A 19,542-nucleotide genomic window follows, 5' to 3' on the forward strand; every position below is an offset into this window, starting at 1 on the left:
AGATCTTTTCATATGCTTATTTGCCATCAGTACATCTTCTTTATCCTTTGCTCCAGATCTTTTGCTTATTTTTAAATTGATTGCTTTCTGGTGTTAAGAGTTAAGAGTTCTTTGTAAATTTTGGATAATAGTCCTTTATCACATAAGTCTTTGTAAGTATTTTCTACCAATATGTGGCTTACATTCTAATTTTCCTCACGGTATCTTTCATTGAGCAGGAGTTTTTAACTTTAATGAAGTTCAGTCTATCAGTTCTTTCTTTTATGGATTATTCTAGTGTCATATCTAATAAATCATCACCAAATCCAAGGTTAAGTAGATTTTCTTCTGCGTTAACTTCTAGATGTAACATTTGCACTGTACATTTGGGGTTTTGACTCATTTTGTGTTGATTTTTTTGAAGATTTTAAGGTTTATGTTTAGAGGGGTTTTTGTTTCTTGTTTATAATGTGAATATAATTATTGAATAGAGCGCACTCTCTCCATTGTATAACCTTTGCCCCTTTGTCAAAGATCAATTGACTATATTTGTATGAATCTATTTCTGGACCCTATTGTCTTCCATTGATCTGTTTGTCAGTTGTTTTGCCAATACTGCACTGTTTTACCATCTTACAGTAACTTGATGTCTGATTAACGTCAGTTCTCCAATTTCGTTCTTCAGAATTGCATTTGTTCTTCTGATTTTGTTCCTGTTAATTCCATAGATTATGCTCTATAATACAAGAATAAAACTTAACCCTTATATTCTGTGTTAGGTACATGTCTAAGGAATAATATAAGTGATTTTTTTTTCCAGTGCTAGAGATCAAACCCATCACCACATTCAAGCTCGGCAAGCAAGTGGTGCTCTATATCCCAAGCACCAATAAAAGAGGAGGGGAGGTTGGTGATTTCTTAATTTTCATAGCTACTGTTTCCCAGCTTTCCTTCATCCCCATGTGTTCTGTATATTTTATTTTTTTATTTGTTCTTTTTAGATATACGTGACAGTAGAGTATATTTTGACATATTCTAATTAGGATCTAATTCTTGTGATTGTACATAATGCAAAGTTACCCTGGGCGTGTATTCAAATACAAGGATAGTGAAATTATGTCGGATTCATTCTACTGTCTTTCCTATGCCATCTCCTCTCCATTCCCTTCATTTGCCTTTATCTAATCCAGTGAACTTCTATTCCTACTCCCCTTCCTTAGTGTGTGTTAGCATCTGCCTTCCGGCTTTTTGGATTGCTCCAATTCTATTCATTTATCTGCAAATGCCCTAACTTCATTCTTCTTTATGGCTGAGTAATAGTCCAGTGTGTGTGTGTGTGTGTGTGTGTGTGTGTATCACATTTTCTTTATCCATTCATCTATTGAAGGGCACCTAGGTTGGTACCATAGCTTAGCTATTGTATACTGAGTTGCTATAAACATTGATCTGGCTGTGTCACTGTAGTAGCTGATTTTAATTCCTTTGGGTATATACTAAGGAATAGTATAACTGGGTCAACTAGTGGTTCCATTCCAGATTTTCTGAGGAATGTCCTCTGCTTTCCAGAGTGGTTGCTGTTGTGTATATTTTATTTTATTTTTAAATTTATTTTCATTTTATGAGACCAATTTTATTCTAATACCAAGACGAGACAATGCAGTGAGAAAACTAAGACCAATCTCATTGAAGAACTTAGAAACAAAAATCTTTAACCAAATAGTAGGTCAATTTTATAGAACATATAAAAGGACAATGGACTATCATGATCAAATGCGATTTATGCCAGAAATACCATGAGTTTAATATTCAAAATTAACTTAGTATAATTCATCATTTTAACAAAATAAAAAGAAAATCCATATGATCATGTTGATGAGTATGCATTAATTATACATCATTCATATGAAAATCTGAAACTAGAAGTTAATTCCCACAACTTAATAAATAAGGACATTTATGAAAAATCAAAAATTAATGTTAGATATTTGATGGAGAAAGACCAAATGGTTCTCTTCTAAGATCAGGAACAAAGCAAAGATCACTTCTATTCAACATTGCACTGGGAAATCTATAGCAAGAAAAAGAAAAAGCATCCCAATTAGAAAGGAAAAATAAAACTTTTTACAAATGACTGTTGTGTATATTTTAAAAAATTCTACTCAAAGTACAATCTGTGGCCTCAGACCTACTGAAACAGAATCTACATGTTTACAGTATGCACAGGTACTTTGTAAGCATATTAAAGTTTAAGAATCCCTCCACTAAAAAACAGCAAGTTTTATATAACCGTGAATTTGACATTGTAGCTTCATTTTTTTATAATTTGAAAGTCACCTCACAATTTGAAAACCACATTCAGCATCTGAAAGATTTTTCTTTATTCATTTATTTTAAGAATCTGCTCATTTCTGACTTCTGGTCAGACACTTAGAGACAAATAGTAACACTGAATTTATTCTCAATAGAAACTTAAATGTTAACAGGTGATTGTTTCATGCTTGAAAGAGCTTCAGTAGGGTCTAATATGTTTCATGTCCTTCTTTGTACTGAAATGGTTCAATTTCTTTTCTTTTTGTACTTTTCCTTTTGACCAACTTTAGACAGTTATTACAAATAGAATCCTACAACTTACCTTTGAAGTAACATATTTGACAAATGCCATTATTGTGTGAAGCATAAGGTTTGGAGTCAGACAGGCCTGGGTTCTCATATTAACTCCACTGTAGGGTGGTTAGAAGGATGAGATGGGGTAACATATTTAGTTTTTGGCACAGTGACACTGTGTCAATAAATGTTGGTATTTTTCCTTGTCCCCAACCCTCAAAAATCAAATTAAATTTCCTCTCTATACCTATATTGTGACATGAGCTTTTGTTGTTAACAATTATGTTGATGCTAACAAACATTTAGTATTTCTTCTCAGATTTACCATATCTAACAGTAAATATAACAAGTTTAATTCAAGCAACTCAAGATTATTGTTACTGATTTCAGGAAACAACTTCTTAAACAGAGATTTCATCACTGTCTTTCATAAGATCTATATATTAACCCCAAATTTTATTGTATAAATTGATAAACCTTTCATGTTTTAGCACCACCACTTCCCCATTTCCATACATCATCTCTCTCTTTTTTTTTTTCCTGAAAGAAATGATCAGTTCTGCCTTCCTTTGATCAGTCAAGGCTCTTTGTAATGTTGAAAGTACTGCATGAAATGTAGCATATTCTAAATATTGTCTTTTCATCATTTTTTTGGTGTATCATCAGGGAAAAGCTAATTCGGAATCTGGTTTTATATTAATATATTCATGGCCCCCTTCCAAGGGATTTTAGGCACCTTAGAAGTAGCCTGACATTTAGCCAAAGGCATAAATGACTAATTCTGAATTGTATCTTAAATACAGAAGCAGAAGTAGAATCCCTAGCTCTAACTGCTAGACGTCATACTTAGACCACACTGGTTCCCTTTGTGCATCTAATTCATCTGCTTTTTGTCAAATTTGGTATTTATTTTTGACTCTGATATTGTTCCAAATCAGGCTAAGCTTTAATATTAATGCAGTCTTCTGGTTAGAGCTGCTATAATCTAAGAGTGGGTGTTGTGCTCTTTTTCATGTAGCTATTCACGTTAAGCTGTTCACAACCTCTGCGTTCAAGAAGCATCGTGTTTTCTGGGTTTTTTTGTCTAAATGTGTGGGGTATTGATCAATGGTGCTTTTCAAAAATAAGCAACAGATTATTTTTTCAGAGTAGTTTGAAAGTTGTCTTAGTCTACTTATGTTGTTATAAATCATCGTTTTGCCCTCAGCTAGTCAGGGTTCTAAGTTTCCCAGATGGATTCTTTTTAAGTGTTTGGGCTAAGAATTATGTTAGTTTTTTTTTTTTTTTTTCCCTGTTGTTTTCTTTTGTGGTTCTGGGGCTGGGACCCAGGGTCTCATTATGGTTAGTTTTGATATCTTGTCTTTTGGGGTTTTATGCTATCTCAGAACATATAACTCTTATTAAAACCTACTCATATGCTGAATACTCTACCCCAAAATATTTTTTTTTATTTAGGGAGGGGGATAGAACCAAATTTTTAAAAATAATAGAAGTCTACCCCAAAATATCAAACCCTAATAGAAATTTTTAAAAGATTATTCAACCATTGCACAGAAACCTCTTGATGAAATTGTTCAGTTATTTTGAACTTTTAATTATGTCCAGATTATCTAAGTTGTTTTTGAATAGTACATAAATTCTACCTCTCATTTTTAGGCTAGAGCCCAGGGAAAGTAATTTTTAAAAATCTCCTTTGCCACTAGAGAGGGTTTTCTGGTCTGTAACTACAAATTTTGATGTTTCTGTTATTGGTTTACCTTCCCCTAAAGATTCTTTGGATAATACTCTCATTTTAAGCAATAACCATTGCCATACATCATACATGAGCACAGATTTCTCAGAATTCTGTCCTCTAGGCTTATTTTAGAGGGTAAAGTATATTGTCTAAAATTTTAAAGGTATGCTGCCAAAACACATTTTCTATCATAATCTGAAAATTCTCCAAAGGTAATCATGTTCAGTCTTATCTTGTTAGATTTCCCTTCGAGTTGGTTTTTGAAAAAGCAAATAGAAAATTTCACTACCATTTGTTATTATCCGGAGGAGAAAACCAACATACGTCACTGCTTGCCATGTACCAGATAACATGGCTGTCTCATGACACTCCTTCCTTCCCTGCTCTCCATGTTTTGTCTGTGCCTTGATGGCCTCCCTACTGAATCAACCACTCGATTTTCAGTGCTTTCAACAAATTAGAAATCATTGTTTCCTATTAATCTACCAAGACTTGGGTAGTTTTCTACTATTAGAATGTGTTCAAAATTGTGGTGATCCAAGATAATATAAAATAGAAGAGTATGAGAAGCTGAGAAAACAAATGACTTCTAGGATTTCTTTTTCTTTCAAAATGACTGACTAGTAATATTTTGAGAACTACCAACACGTTATACCTTTTTCTCCAATGCTAATAATATTTGAGGAAAATCAGAGCCTGGCAACCTGTCATGCAGGATCCCATTTGCACTATTTTATTCCTTCAGTTAGCAGTGCTCAGGCTTTCACTGCCTGACAGACAAATTGCTGAGGAAGGAAGTCAGATCAAGGGCCCCATTTGATCTGTTCCTCACCTATTGTCCCTTTAACAAATAACCTTGATGAGTTTATAAGATCTTCTCTTTAGAAGAGAAACTATAGTCCCAATATTTAACTGACTCTTGCTTACGAAGGTTAAATAGATTATAGAGGATAGCAGAGCTTATGGCTGTTTAGCATGAAATATCGAGTGATCCAGAGGGAGACATAAGAACGATGGTATTGCTGTTGCAAATAATTGCGAGAGACACTTGTGAGTACGGCACAGTAAATCTGCACTTTCCACGGACACACGTTTGAGGGGAGGCTTCCTCAGGATGGAGCGTCAGTAACACATATCTAATAGGTGCATTCATTTTAATATGCTCATTCATTGAATAGTCCTGATTAATTAGTACATGTCACCATCTGGTACTTAGTGAGACTATTCATTTTTAAAATGTTGAAATTGCAGGGAATAGTGCACACCAATTAAAATCCTTTTAACTGGATTGTGTTGGTATAAAGTATACTTGTGGGAGGACTTCATTGGAATTCAGTATGCATCTAAGGGTACACACATCACCCTGAAGTCAATTATAACAAAGGAAGTCAAGAAAGGGAAAATGAAGGAAGAGCTGTCCTTTCTCTGAATGTGCCTGTTCACATACTAGGCTTTCTCTGTTTATCTATTTTCCCTCTTACTTTTCTTGATTGTCCTCTTACCTTTTGATTGTGAGTCCCCATTTTTTTAAGTCTCACCCTCTATTTTTTTATATTCTTTTTTGTTATTCCCCATTTCCTTATCTCCTCCCAACCCACTATTTTCCAGTCACAGATTAAGACCAGAGAGTTGGGTGAATAACATTATGTAATGATAAGAGTAAAATCTTAGCGCTCTCTGTTTTTCAAGAGAATGAGTTCTAGTTGGCCAAATTTCCTGGATAACTTGGGGCTTGAAATGTTTAAGCATTAAAATATTTTTAGGGGCTGGGGTTGTGGCTCAGGGGTAGAGCGCTCACCTAGCATGCACGAGGCACTGGGTTCGATCCTCTGCACCATATAAGTGTAAAATAAAGATATAGATATTTAAAAAATATTTTCAATTAAATAACCATTTGGTGCTTATGTAACCTGATTTTTTTTTAATGCAGACTTGAATTTAGGATGTTTTATCCTCCTTCTGTCTACTTTTTTCTAAATACCTAATGGATATTTATTTTATAGTTTTTAAGTAATACAACCATTTTTATGGAAAGACTTCCAAAATACATGTCATACTTTTGTTGTTTTCATCCCTTGCTAAATACAGGACACAGAATGTAATTTAACATTTTGTTGATATCTTGCTATTATAATTAGTGTCAACATCAAACACGTTGCTATTCTTGAATACCATGATGCCCTTAAAGGATATAGGGCTGTTTTTCCCACATGAAATGCTTTTTGAGTTCTTTGATTTTTGTCGTCGTCTTTCTCCCCCTTTGCTTTCAGGGAGTCACTTGTCACTTGCCACTTCTTGTCTGAATGCTGCTGTCTCCTTCTAAGTTATTTTGGCCTATGAAACAAGATAGCAAAGCATCATTTATTCATCTGTTCAAGAAATATATAGTGCCAATACTGAATGAGAAATGTGTCCTGCCTTTGAGGAGCTAAGACTAGTAAAAGGAGGGAATGTACAAATAGCCATAAATGCCATGTGATAGGATTTTGAGGAAAGAGGCAGTTAATTCTAAGAGGTGGATGTGAGACTTCACAGAGACACTAACATTTGACTGGAGTAGCAAAAGATCTATAGATTTTATGTATGTATGTCGTACTGGGAATTGAAACCAGGGTCTTGCACGTAATAGGCAAGCACACTATCACTGAGCTACACCACCAGCCCTGTAACTATAGAATTTTGAACAATAATTATATAAGTGAACATGTAAGAGATGATGCTTTAAAAAAAATGGAAAGGCAGTATCAAATCACAAAGAGCATTACATTTTATTCTAAGATGTTCAAATATATTATATAGGCAACTGAGAACTACTAATGGATTTATAAAGAGCAAAGTAGTAATGAGCTCTGTTTTAGAGGAATTGGGAGATAACAATTCATTCACTCTATATTTTAAACAAAAATGAAATCCAGAATTCAAATTTGGTTTGAAAGGTCAAAGAGGAAGGATAGATTAGGAAGATAGGACCTGGAAATTGAATGGACATAGTATGAGAAAGACCAAGAGGAGTCAAAGTTGACCAAGCCTGAATGCCTACCATTGTAATACCATTCATGTTACAGCACCCAGGAGAAAGTTGAATGTATTTTGAGGAAAAATAATTAGTTCTGTTTGGAGAAGTCTAGCAGGCAGCTAGAAGTCTGAAAGCTTCAGAAGAAAGGAGCAAGAAGTAACCCTGAAAGTTACTCCACCCTTGCATATTTGGGAATATGCAAGACCACAGAAGAGAATGGTTAGAAAGTCTTTTTAAAAGGGTAATCATGGAAAGGACATTTGGGTACCTTTTTGAAAAAGCAGTCCAACACATGTAACTCCACTCAATATTATTTTCTCTGTGGGTTCATAGTAAAGTGGATAGGGGTGTACAAATAAGGCATGAGAGAGAACTATAACTTATCATATTTTAAGTAGAGCTTTCACCTTTGTTCTGTATGAACAACAGGAATAAAACTAACTTGAGTTGATTAAATTTATGCGTAAAACAAGAGTAAGAGTCTATAAGTGAAACTAGAGAGGTGCTTTCCTACTTGATGTAATTTTTAGCTGTGTCCTGAATAGGTGATCTTGCTGGATAACTGTTTCCATACAGAATAATTGTTTCTTAATATTAGAAATATTTTTAATTTTTTGATATTAAAGGACTCTCATTACAATTTCATCTATTCCATTGTTAAATTTATTTAATTCAAAATGGTATTTCAACCCAGATTTGCATTTATATAATGTTTAAAGTAGATTGCAAATTTTGGAAAGACTTTATAGATGCTCATGTTACCAGACAGCACATGCACTAAGCTAAACACATCTGTGTATGGAGCACTTGACCTGGATATCAGAAAAAGATCCAGAAAGGGTACATACTAAGATTTGGGGGTTTGTGTATTATAAATCTTTATTTAATGCTTGCTTTTATAATATGAAGAGTTAAGTTATTCATTTTAAAAAAAGATAAGGCAAAAATGGGAGTTCATAATCTGCTTGAATCAAATGTATGAAATATGATATGTCAAGAGCTTTGTAATGTTTTGGACAACTAATAATTAAAAAAAATAAATAAAACTAAATAAGTAAGAGAAAAAAAAAGAAGATAGGACCATAAAGCCTAGACTGTTTGAGTAACTTATATATGCAGTGTACATAAACTTACAAATGTGGTTAGTAATGGCCTTGAGTGTTATTCACTTGTGCCTCTGAGCGTCCTTGTTGGTGGATTGTTGCAATAGAATGGAATTGCCACTTATACTGGCCACAAGGACCAGGAGCCCAGGGCAGTATTTTTAGGAATGGCTGGCATCCCAGCTGTCACTTTCCATTCTGAGAATCCTTGGCTGTCCTTAGTCATATAAACCAGTGATGTAGACACGGGAAGCTATTTTCACCAATGAAAATGAAGACCTAACATACTTTAATTGGGGATAATTAAACTTTTCCTCTATCAGATTGTGGTCTATTTTTATATTAATATCCACTAACTCCCCACAGTCCAAGCGTCTGCTGCTTCCTTGAGACCACCCTCAAAAAAGGGCTGAAAACCTGTTGGCATGTTCATTTCCATCTCAAGTGTTTGAATCCTTTGACCACAGTTTCCATCCTTCGTGCTCTATCACTAGTCCCATCACTTCCATTTCTTAACCCAAGATTTATTTTTCTGTCTTTATTCTGTAATAAAATAAAGCTATAGAAGATTGTCACTTTACCTGTTTCATTTTCTCCCCCAGCCACGTCAGCATTCTGTGTCTTTTATATGGATCTGACCAAACCATTTACACTCAAAGTTGAAAGTCAAGTTTATATGAGAGGATAGTGATTAAAGATACTGATATGTCTAAAGGAAAAGAATCTTTAATACATAGTTGGTTTTAGAATATATTTGCTATTTCCATTCAGATATCAGTTGTTGTTGTTTTCCCATTATTCTCTATAGTTAACTTGGTGCAGTTGGTGCTACTTTACTTGGTTGTGCACGCTTCAGTGTGATTCTGGAAAAATCATCCTGGATTTTCACCTAGAGAAATGCCCAGGGTCATCTTCAGTCCTTCCCCAGTGTCCCTCTGATTGATAAACCTTATCCATTTGGCCTTTCAAATCAATCCCTGCCTGTTAATTAATTCCTATTACCACTGCTTTAGTTCTGGGCCTTGTCTGGTTTAGTATTGTAATTGTGGAACCAACCACATTCTCATCTTCCCTCCTCTCAGTGTATCCTTTCCATTTCCACCTGAATTCTTAAAGCACAGTTGGATTACATTACCCTGTTGCTCAGCAGCTCCCTCCTGATATCATCTATTACAAGTCCAAGATAGGATACTAAAGTTTCTTTGCAAGGCAGTTGCTCAGAACTTGGCGTACAATTTTCCCTGTAGAAACATATAGTAAATAGGTTTGCAAGCTAGCTGACACTTTAAATCAAACCATCCATATCACTAAAGCCTAACCAGCATGGTCAACTGTGTTTCCAATAGAAAATAGCTTCCCAAATTCCCAATTGGTATTCAAGATGGGGTAAGGAGGGACTGGGGTTGTGGCTCAGTGGTAGAGTGCATGTGTGAGGAACTGGGTTCGATTCTTAGCACCACATATAACTAAATGAATAAAATAAAGGTCCATCAACAACTAATATATATAAGATGAGGTATGGATATGTATAGCATGGATTGGAAGAGATCACTCCCCTTCCTGTCCTCCACAGGATATAGAAATTTAATAACAGTGTAGAGAATTGTTGTTTATTAGCTGCTTTCTCTGAATCAGCCTCTGAGTTAAGCATTTCATACATTTTATCTGAATTTATTTTCATAACAGCTCTGTAAAATAATTATTTTACTCGTTCAACGGATGCTTAGAAAATTAATAATGTAAATAAGATCACAAGAGAAATGTTTCCCGTACATAAGAAAATATTGTTTTTAAACACTACTTTTCAAACTTCAGTAATTTATACCTTTATTTTAATTAGAAAAAATAACAACTGTGGTTTCTTAGTATTGACATACATTAATTTTATGTAAATTCAAATGTAAAATTAAATATGAATTCCTTATATTTATATTTTTCATTTACTTCTAAATCTAAACAATTATAAAAGTTAAGTACCAAAAAAAAACCAAAACCCTGTAAAATGAATGAAATGCAAATTTACAGTAATATAACATGGTAGATGATATTTTACCAAAACTAAATTGCTGCTCCCAATGTGCATATGGAGCTGCCTGCCACCCCACAGTTTACTTTGCATCTTTCATTACTATTGACTTTCTTCTTAAGCCATATTTCTTTGTAGGACATTGACAATCCAAGATTGGTACAGTACACTGAGATTCCATCATGATATCATATGGGTCTTCACTTGGAGGGACTGAATCGTTTACGTATAAAGTCAGCCTCTTTCTTTTCTCACTATCCCTTATAGTTAAAGTAGTGTGCTTGATGCCAGCTTAGACTAGAAAGATAAATGTATATGTGGACCTGGAAATCATATTACTATGCTTAGGTAATAAGTAACCTTTCCAGTGATCCAGCATATGCTTGTATTAATTTATTTTAGATATAGACTTTACTTTCAGCTTAATATTAAGGTCTTTTGGAGAACTCTTAAGCCCGTGAAAATATATTCTCGATTCCAGTTTGAGAAATACTCTTTTAATGTATTTTAAAACCATTATGTATTTATAACCAATATAAAAATAATTCTTACCTATTTATTAGAACAGGTCCTCCAAATACCTCTACCAGGAAAGTTGGTTATGGCATTTCCTTGAAGAAATAAATCTAATTTCTTCAAAGTATTGTATAATTCAGACATTCGTTAATTTAGAAGTACTTTCTCCCTTTTAAAATCTAGATTATAAATGTTTTACAGTACTGTTGTTTACTCTTTTCTGTAGCTAATTGGAAAAAGAATACCTCCTATCATAGGTACAAATCACACTGAAATACCCCACTGAAATACCCGAAAATGCAGAGATTTACAGTGAAATTTTTCTCTTTGACTTTATTGCTATAAACATTCAAGTGGAATTTTTTTCTCAGAACCATCAACTATTTTGTATTTCTCTTTCCTTCCCAGTTTTCTTCTCCCGCTTTTCTTCCATTTGAATCTTACACTGACCTTATTTACATCTCAATCAGCTCTGACTCCTTAATGTAGCCTTCAGTCCAGTTTTCCTCACTTGACAACTTTCTTCTGAGGTTGGGGGCCATGGAGAGGAGGAACACAAGATGACTTCCAGCAGCATCTCACTGTGCCCTCTCAACCACTTACTTCAGTGGCCCCTCCAAGTCATGGTGGCTTGATTCAGGTTGGATTGCATGAAAGTTGGTGCTTAATTTGCCCCACACTATTCACTTCCTCAATACTCTGAAGCACAAAAAGCATGACTAGTGTGAATATATTGGTTTGCCCCTGGCTTGTTCTGCAGTTAAGCATGTGGAACTGCCTGATTGAAAGCTGTTCCTCATTTTAACACTTTCTTCATTCATAGTAGAATTACACTCTGGTGAGCAGTGCTGGTCGTACTGAGTGAACCATCTTCTGGGGACTGCCATGCTTATATCTAAAGAAGACTTCAAATGACAGGGAAAGCTGAGCTTTACTATTAATGTCATCCTGACTGTCATTTACTAGTTGAGTGACCTTAGCAAGTCCCAGTTTCTTCATCTGTAAAGTAAGACTTAAAATAATATATATATATTATTTTAAATAATATATATATATTATTCATAAAACTAAGGGTTTTATGAATAAATTGTTTCAAATAGTGCCTAGTACTTACTAGAATTATTATTTTTCAGCAAGTGCTTATTTAGTATCCAATATGTTTCAAACAGCCCAAGAAATAAAAGGATAAAAAAGATATCACTCTGCCTTCTAAGAACTTACATAATTATAATGCAGGGTGATCTTATAATAAAGGTATTTAGGGAATCTGGAAAACTTTTATCACAGAGGTAAAATTTGAACTGGATTGTGAAGGATAAACAGTTTTGCCAACTGGAACAGCATTAGAAGAAACACATTCCCAAAAGAGAAAAACATTGTAAACAAAATAAAACTGTGAATAACTATGGAATTCTTGGTTATTAGAAAACATTTTAAACTTTTCTCTGATGTTTACCTCCTTAAGTAGGGGTCTGAGGTGGGTTTAGGGAACATTTTTGAGTTTATAACCTTATAACTAGTTATTACGAACTGTATAATAATAATGAGTAGTATTTTTACTGTTTAACTGGTGCATCAAAGAGTTTAACTCAGAAAATTAGCTGGGAACTAAGCAGCACTGCTGTGCCATGGTGCCTTTGCTATTGCACAATTCTTACCCCGAGGTGACTACCATGTGACAGGAACAGTAAATTGTTATAGAAAACTCTTGTGGTTGGAGCAGTTGGAATTGGATGGGCTTCAGCCTTTTAAAAGAGCTTTAAAGTTTTCAAAATTAAGCAGGTCTTTCTTTTGTTTCTTTAGACAAGAGAATGTCATGTCTTAAGATCTTGTCTGGTCTTAGGATAGCAAGGAATTGTAATTTTTTTTTTCCTGGTCAGATCTCAAATTAAGACATTTCCTTCTACCCATGGAATTTGTGTACCAAATTAAAGCTGCATTTTATCTCCTGCAAAACCTCTTCCTGCAGCTCTGCTTTCACTTCCTCTCTCCACCCTTTTAGTCATATACTGAAGGGTTTGGCAACTGGTCGAGGTGTCAGGTCAGCATTTTTCACTGTGACAGAAGGAAAGGTTGGGAACAATGACGTGAGGATTGTCACATTTTCCTTTGCTTTTTTTTTTTTTTTTTTTTTACATAAATGACCCACACATTCCATTACAAAAGCCTAATCAGAACTTTGGCTTATAAATGTTACCCTAACATCCTGGAGATGAACTAATGTGTTGGATGACATATGGGGGATAGTTTCTCAATGAGTGTCCTTAAAAGCCCATGCACAGCAGTGAGGATCCTTGACTCTGCTTCTGTGGTAATGTGACAGATTTTATGGAGAGAGAGATTGGACTTTGGGAGTTACAGGATTGGAGAAGGAGCTTAGCAGTCCATTCCCTGTCCTCCTTTATTATTAACAGGTTCTCCTTGGGTGCCTGCAGGGAATGCTGTCTTTGTGGTGTTTAATAGACCACCCGCACACCCCCTTTTCACTGCCAGGAATTGTAATTCTGGCTTGAGGAGCTCCAGCTTTCTGCTGGCCAGTTTATTTCATGATCAAAATCCAGTGTCGATTTGGTTGTCTCATATCAAATCTGCCGGAAACTGTTGGACTAGAAGCAAACTAATTATTATCATTGTATAGCAGCAGACAGAGTAAAACACAGTAATAGGTTCTTAAAAGGTTGTCACAACTTGAAGTGAAATAGGCTACTCTTGAACAGCTTTATCTATAGCCTCAAGGGCTTTAGTCCTGAAAACTGTCAAATATGAAATAGGATTTTAGATCATGGAGACCTGGCTAGCTTCTAGGGGCGCTTTAGCCATTAAACTCTTCCTTAGACCATTTCATCTGGAGGATTTGCTTTAAGATTATAAAGAATATGGAAGCAAATGAGCTTTTCTTATCAAACATTCCATTTGGGTGCTCCACATCAGACCTGTTCTGTCAAATAAATGGAGGACACCAGCACAGACTGTTACATTTTCTTGTTTAAGTGCCTCAGGAGACATTTTTTTATTTCACAAGCATAACTTTGGTAACTAGAGTTTTCCCTTTGGAGAGTGTCAGTTTTGAGCAGCAAAAGCTGCTAGTTATTATTGATAGCCACTGATGTCATTCCACAGTGGCTGCAAGCCCGAGGATTGCTCTTTTGACTAACCTGTATTGGGTATAGCGTCTCTTGCTAAAAGCCTGTTATAAGTTAAAATAGTTTTGATAGTGTTTTCAAGTGCATATCTTTGTCTCCAAATATAATTAGCATGCAAAATGAAACCCTTAAAGTTCAGGCTTTGTGGCTTAGACAGCAGCTCCATCTGGTGCTTGCTAAAGGGGTTTGTTTCATCTCTTGGTTTCATGCAGCATGAATGAGATGTACACAGAACTTGTAAAGGGATGTCAACTCCAACATGAGTTTCTAATTCACACAGCTCTGACATAAGTTAATTGTGTTCTTGGCAAATCTCATTTAGCAATTCTATTGATAATGTGATCACTGCTAGTCAACTCAACAGTATTCTTTTGACTGAATTAACTTATACTCAAAGTGAGGAATTATTTTTAATATTTCATATTTCTTGGGAAAACAAATATACTACTTCACAGAAAAAACTTAGCCCTCTCTTATCAGGGGCAGGTTTATCTTGATTAACAAGATATTGTCTTCAGTGCCATATAGTGTTAAATCCATACAGGCAATATTTTTAAAAAATTATTAATGACTGATAGGAATGATTCAAACTACTAGTAGAAGTTATGTCTGAGTAATAGAATTACATGTGGTTTGTTTATGTATTTTTTAATTTCCACAGTAAGCATATAACATAAGAAAAAACTATCTAACAAAAGAAAAAATAATCTGAAAACAAAACGTATTGTAAGTAGCTATAGCCTTATATCCCAGTTCTAGATCTCTGATTCACTGTGTGAACTTAGGAAAGTCACTTTCTCTTCAGAACTTTGGGTCTCTTTCCATAAAACAAAAGGATTGAGCTAGGGTTCTGAGGTTTGTGTTATCCCCTCTTTTTCCTGTCTTGTCAGCCTCAGCCATCTCCTATGTCTTTCCCCAGTATTATTCAACAGTATCTGGTTTCTCCCATCTTAAAATGAGAAAATCCTTTCTGGACCCCCATACTCCCAGCTCTTTCTTTCTTCAGCTTTCCACCTAAATATTCGAAAAAGTTATCCACCATTGCTCTGTTACCTCACTCTTCAGCTCACTGCAGTCAGGTCTCCATCCCACCACTGCACCAGAAAGTACAGTTCATCCTCAGGTCACTGATGAGTTCATGTTGCCATGTCCAATGGGACTTGTAAGTCTTTGTTTTCCATTACCTCTCAGTAGCAATTGAAATAATTGCCTTTTCCCCCTCTTAATGACATTTCCTCCTCTGGCTTCGTCTCTTCACACCTTGAATGTTACTTTTCTGTTTTGCAGGGAATTATCCTCTTCTTTCTGGTTCACACACATTTCCAGATCCTTATCAGTCTTCTTTTTTGGCCTAGGTATTTCTCTACTAGTAATTCTCAAATAGACAAGAACCACAAAATTCTCTTCTATGTTCCAGGACTCCTGAATTCACCTGTCTGTTTTATTCTCTGCAGGCTCCAAAGTGTGACCCTTTCCTCAAAATCATACATCCTCCATTGCTCTCTGTCTTAGCAAACAGTCCCATACATCACTGGAATAAACTCAAAACTTCAACACTTATGTGCTCCAAAATCCATTCACTCCTTCATCCACCTTTCTGTGGCTTCCCTGATGCCATACCCTAATCCAGATCCTCATCAAAACTTTATTTGCCCAAATCAGCCCTTTCAACAGTCTCCTGCCATCCATCCCGTTCTCCAAAGTCCATTTTCTATCCTACAGTAAAAGTGTTTTTTTTTTTAAATTAGCTTTGCTGAAGATTAATTTACATATAATAAAATTCACTTTTTATTGTATAATTCTATATGTTTTGTCAATGGGTGCAGTTATATGACTACCACCATACAATGTTTAAATTGTTTCCAGTTTTTGTCTACCAGTTTCAGTGTAAACAGAAGTTTCCATTTATCTTGGGTAAATATCTAGGAATAGGATTGCTAGGTTCCAAGACAAGTTTATGTTTAACCTTTTAAGAAACTGCCAAACTGTTTTCAAAGTCCTTGAACCATTTGAATCCCCATTGGCAATATACAGTAGAAGAGTTCCAATTGTTGCATGTTTTGACTAGCCTGAGTCAGTTTTTATTTTTTTTATATATTTATTTTTTAGTTGTAGCTGGACACAACACCCTTATTTTATTTTTTATTTACTTTTATGTGGTACTGAGGATCGAACCCAGGGCTTCGCACATGCTAGACAAGCGCTCTACCACTGAGCCACAACCCCAGCCCCCAGTTTTTACTTTTGTTTTAATTTTATTTTAATCATTCCAATAAATGCATAGTGGTAGCTCATTGTAGTTTTGATTTGCATTTCCATGTGACTAAGGATTCTTAGATCTTTCATATATTTATTTATATGTACATCATTATTGGTAAAGTGCTCAAATCTTTTAACAGGTTTTTATTGGGTAGGATTTTTTTGTTGAGTTTTTAAAATTCATTGTATATTCTAGATACCAAGTCCTTTGTCAAATAAAATTTATTTTACAAAAAATTTCTCATCTGTGGCCTGTCTTCATTCTCCTGTTGATGTCTTTGGCAGAGCAAGCATTTATTTTGAAGTTCAAATTATTGGTTTGTTCTTTCATACTTATGTGTTGTATCTTCAAACTCTGCCTAACTTAAGATTGCAATGATTTTCTCCTTCATTTTCTTGTAAGTTTTATAGCTTTATATTTTATACTTAGGTCTGTTATTCTTTTGGAGTTAAATTTTGTGTGTGATGTGAGGTGTAGATCAAGGTTCACTTTGTTGTCTGTAAGTATCTAAATATTCAACTACATTTGTTAAAAAGACTGTCTTTTTCTCTTTTGTCAAAAATTTGTTGACTATACTTATGTAGGTCTATGTCTGAACTCTATTCTTTTCTGATCTATGTTAGGGGTCAGCAGCAAACTTTTTCTGCAAAGGACCAGATAATAAATATTTTAGATTTTGTAGGCCAAAAGGCACAGTGAAAGATATTATCTAGGTACTTGTGTAACAAGAGAATACAAATTTCTACCAATTCTCTATGAAATTAAAAAATACAATGAAGTATTCTAATCTGATAAGAAGAATGGGATTCTTTTGAGTGAAATAAATAACATTTTGCTTAAGTAGGGTTCAAAGTTAGGGTTTCCTCTTGTCCAAATTGATTTTAAAATATTCATCTATTGGTACATATCTATAGTGAAATATTTCATATTTTAGCTTTGAAAAATGTCTTTTTCCATAAGTTGTATGGGTACCAGTGGAAACCCTGCAGTTTGTGGAGTAGCAACAGCACTGCAAATCAGTCACTGTCATAACTGTTCAATTCTCCATTGTAGCACAACAGCCAGAGACAATACGTAAACACATGAGTGTAATTATGTTCTAATAGAGCTTTATTTGTGAGCACTGAAATTTGAATTTCATATAATTTCCACTGGTCATAAAATATTATTCTTTTGATTTTTTTTCTAAACTATTTAAAAATATCGAAGCATTCTTAGCATAGGGCACAAAAACCAGGGCAAACTAGTTTTGGCCTATGGGCTATAATTACCCCCTCATCCCTCCCTATTCCCCACCCAAATTTCTATCCTTCCACTAATACCACACTGTCAGGATTACTATAATTTTATCCAAAGACTTAAAATCAAATAGTGTGAGTTTACCAACTTGTTATTTTTCTAAATTGTTTTAACTAATCTAGTTCTTTTACCTTTCTTTCCATATATTTTTAGCTTATTGTCTTCTACCAGAAATGTTGCTCTGATTTTGATTGGAATTATGTTGCCTCTGAAAACCAATCTGAGGAGAATTGACATCTTAACACTATCTAAAGAACTTAGTAAATCTCTCCATTTAGGTCCACTTTGATTCTTTTATCAGTGTTTCATAGTTTTTCCCATATGGGTTTTAGATTTTACACATATTTGTTAGATTTATACTCAAGGATTTCATGGTTTTGGTCAGAGCTGTCTTTTAGTTATTGATTTCTCACTGCTCTTAGGATAAATTCTTTAATCTTAAAAGGCTAAAAACTTTTAAAGATTAAAACCTCTTGGCCCCTTCTCTATTTGTTTAGCCAAACTTTTTGCTACTCCCCCTCATTCACAATGTTCAGGTCTCAGATTAGGAGGAAATGATTTTGTGTTTGTTTATTTAATTTACTAAGGGGTATAATTTTTAGAATGTCTAAAAGAGTAAATAAATGTGTTCGAATAAAAAAATTGAAGAATGTATTTTCATCTTACTGGGTCATTGGGCTTTCTGTGTGGACTTCTTTTGCCCCTTAAGTCTGTAATTCTACTAAGACAGAATGCTTTATAATTATTGATTATAAGGGACTTTGCTTTGTAATATTAGCTTTAAAAAACATATTTTCATTCCTTAGAAACATACTGAAACTTGGCACACACACACACACACACAAAAAAAATGGCTTTCTGACCAAACTAAGGAGCCTGTCACTGTCATTATACACAGATGAAGTTAAACTTTCTGTTTATTAAAATAGTTTTTATAGGCCTATTACCAACTTTATTATAATAGTCAAAGTAGAAAAACAGAATAGTAGTGGTATTCTGTGAAAAGGTCTACAGCTATTTTAGTCAGTTTTTTCAGCGATCTGACAAGAATAATTTAGAGAAGGAAAAGTTTATTTGGGACTCACAGTTTAGAGGTCTCAGTCCATAGATGGCCGACTTCATTCCATGGCGCCTGAGATGGAAGCAGAACAACATGGCAGAATTGTGTGGTGAAAGAAAGCAGCTCAGGACATGGCCACCAGGAAATAGAGTTTACTCACCAAGAACAAAATATATACCCCAAAGGCATGCCACCAGTGACACACCTCCTCCAGCCACAACCTACCTGCCTACAGTTACCACCCAGTTAATCCATTCAAGTGTATTAATGCACTGAATAGGTTAAAACTTTCATAACCCAAACATTTCACCTCTAAACTTTCTTGCATTGTCTCACACATGAATTTATGGGACACACTTTATCTAATCCATAACAGCAGCTGTGAGCCTAAAACAAAAGAGAGCCACAAGATTCATTGTTCTAAACCTAAAAAAACAGTACATTTAATCACTAGTGTTTATTCATTATGCTAGACCTACAGAGCTCAAAAACTAATGGGGAAACAACTAAAAATGAAAGCACTTGTTCATAAAAGCATATCTAAAAGACTTTAATAATCCAAAGAGAAATGAGTAGACCAGGTGAAATTGAGAATATAAGATGATAAGTTGATTTTCAAGTCACAGGTAGAAGGGAGGCAGGGACCGCATCTTGAAAGGTAAGGGGCTTGCATTGTATCCTGTAACTCAGAGGTTCTAACACTTCACTGCACTTAAAATTACCCGGAGAACTTGTTAAAATTTCAGAATCCTGGATTTTTCCCCAAAGATTGACTTGAGTAGATCTATCGTGATTGCCTAA

The 19,542-nt window shown here is 34.7% G+C and overlaps 1 protein-coding gene across 5 annotated transcripts in view; it reads left to right on the forward strand.

Moving 5' to 3' along the window:
• Peak1 (pseudopodium enriched atypical kinase 1) overlaps nt 1–19,542 on the forward strand; it is a 248,208-nt gene that overhangs the window by 164,918 nt on the left and 63,748 nt on the right. The window contains exon 4 of one of the 5 annotated variants that reach the window (XM_076851149.2): nt 800–885. The exons of the other annotated variants lie outside the window; for them this stretch is intronic. The gene's annotated coding sequence lies outside the window, so the exon portion shown is untranslated. The remainder of the gene's footprint in view (nt 1–799; nt 886–19,542) is intronic. 5 annotated transcript variants of the gene reach the window in all.

This window comes from Callospermophilus lateralis, chromosome 3, assembly GCF_048772815.1.
Source record: "Callospermophilus lateralis isolate mCalLat2 chromosome 3, mCalLat2.hap1, whole genome shotgun sequence".
In the NCBI taxonomy this organism is placed as follows: Eukaryota; Metazoa; Chordata; class Mammalia; order Rodentia; family Sciuridae; genus Callospermophilus; species Callospermophilus lateralis.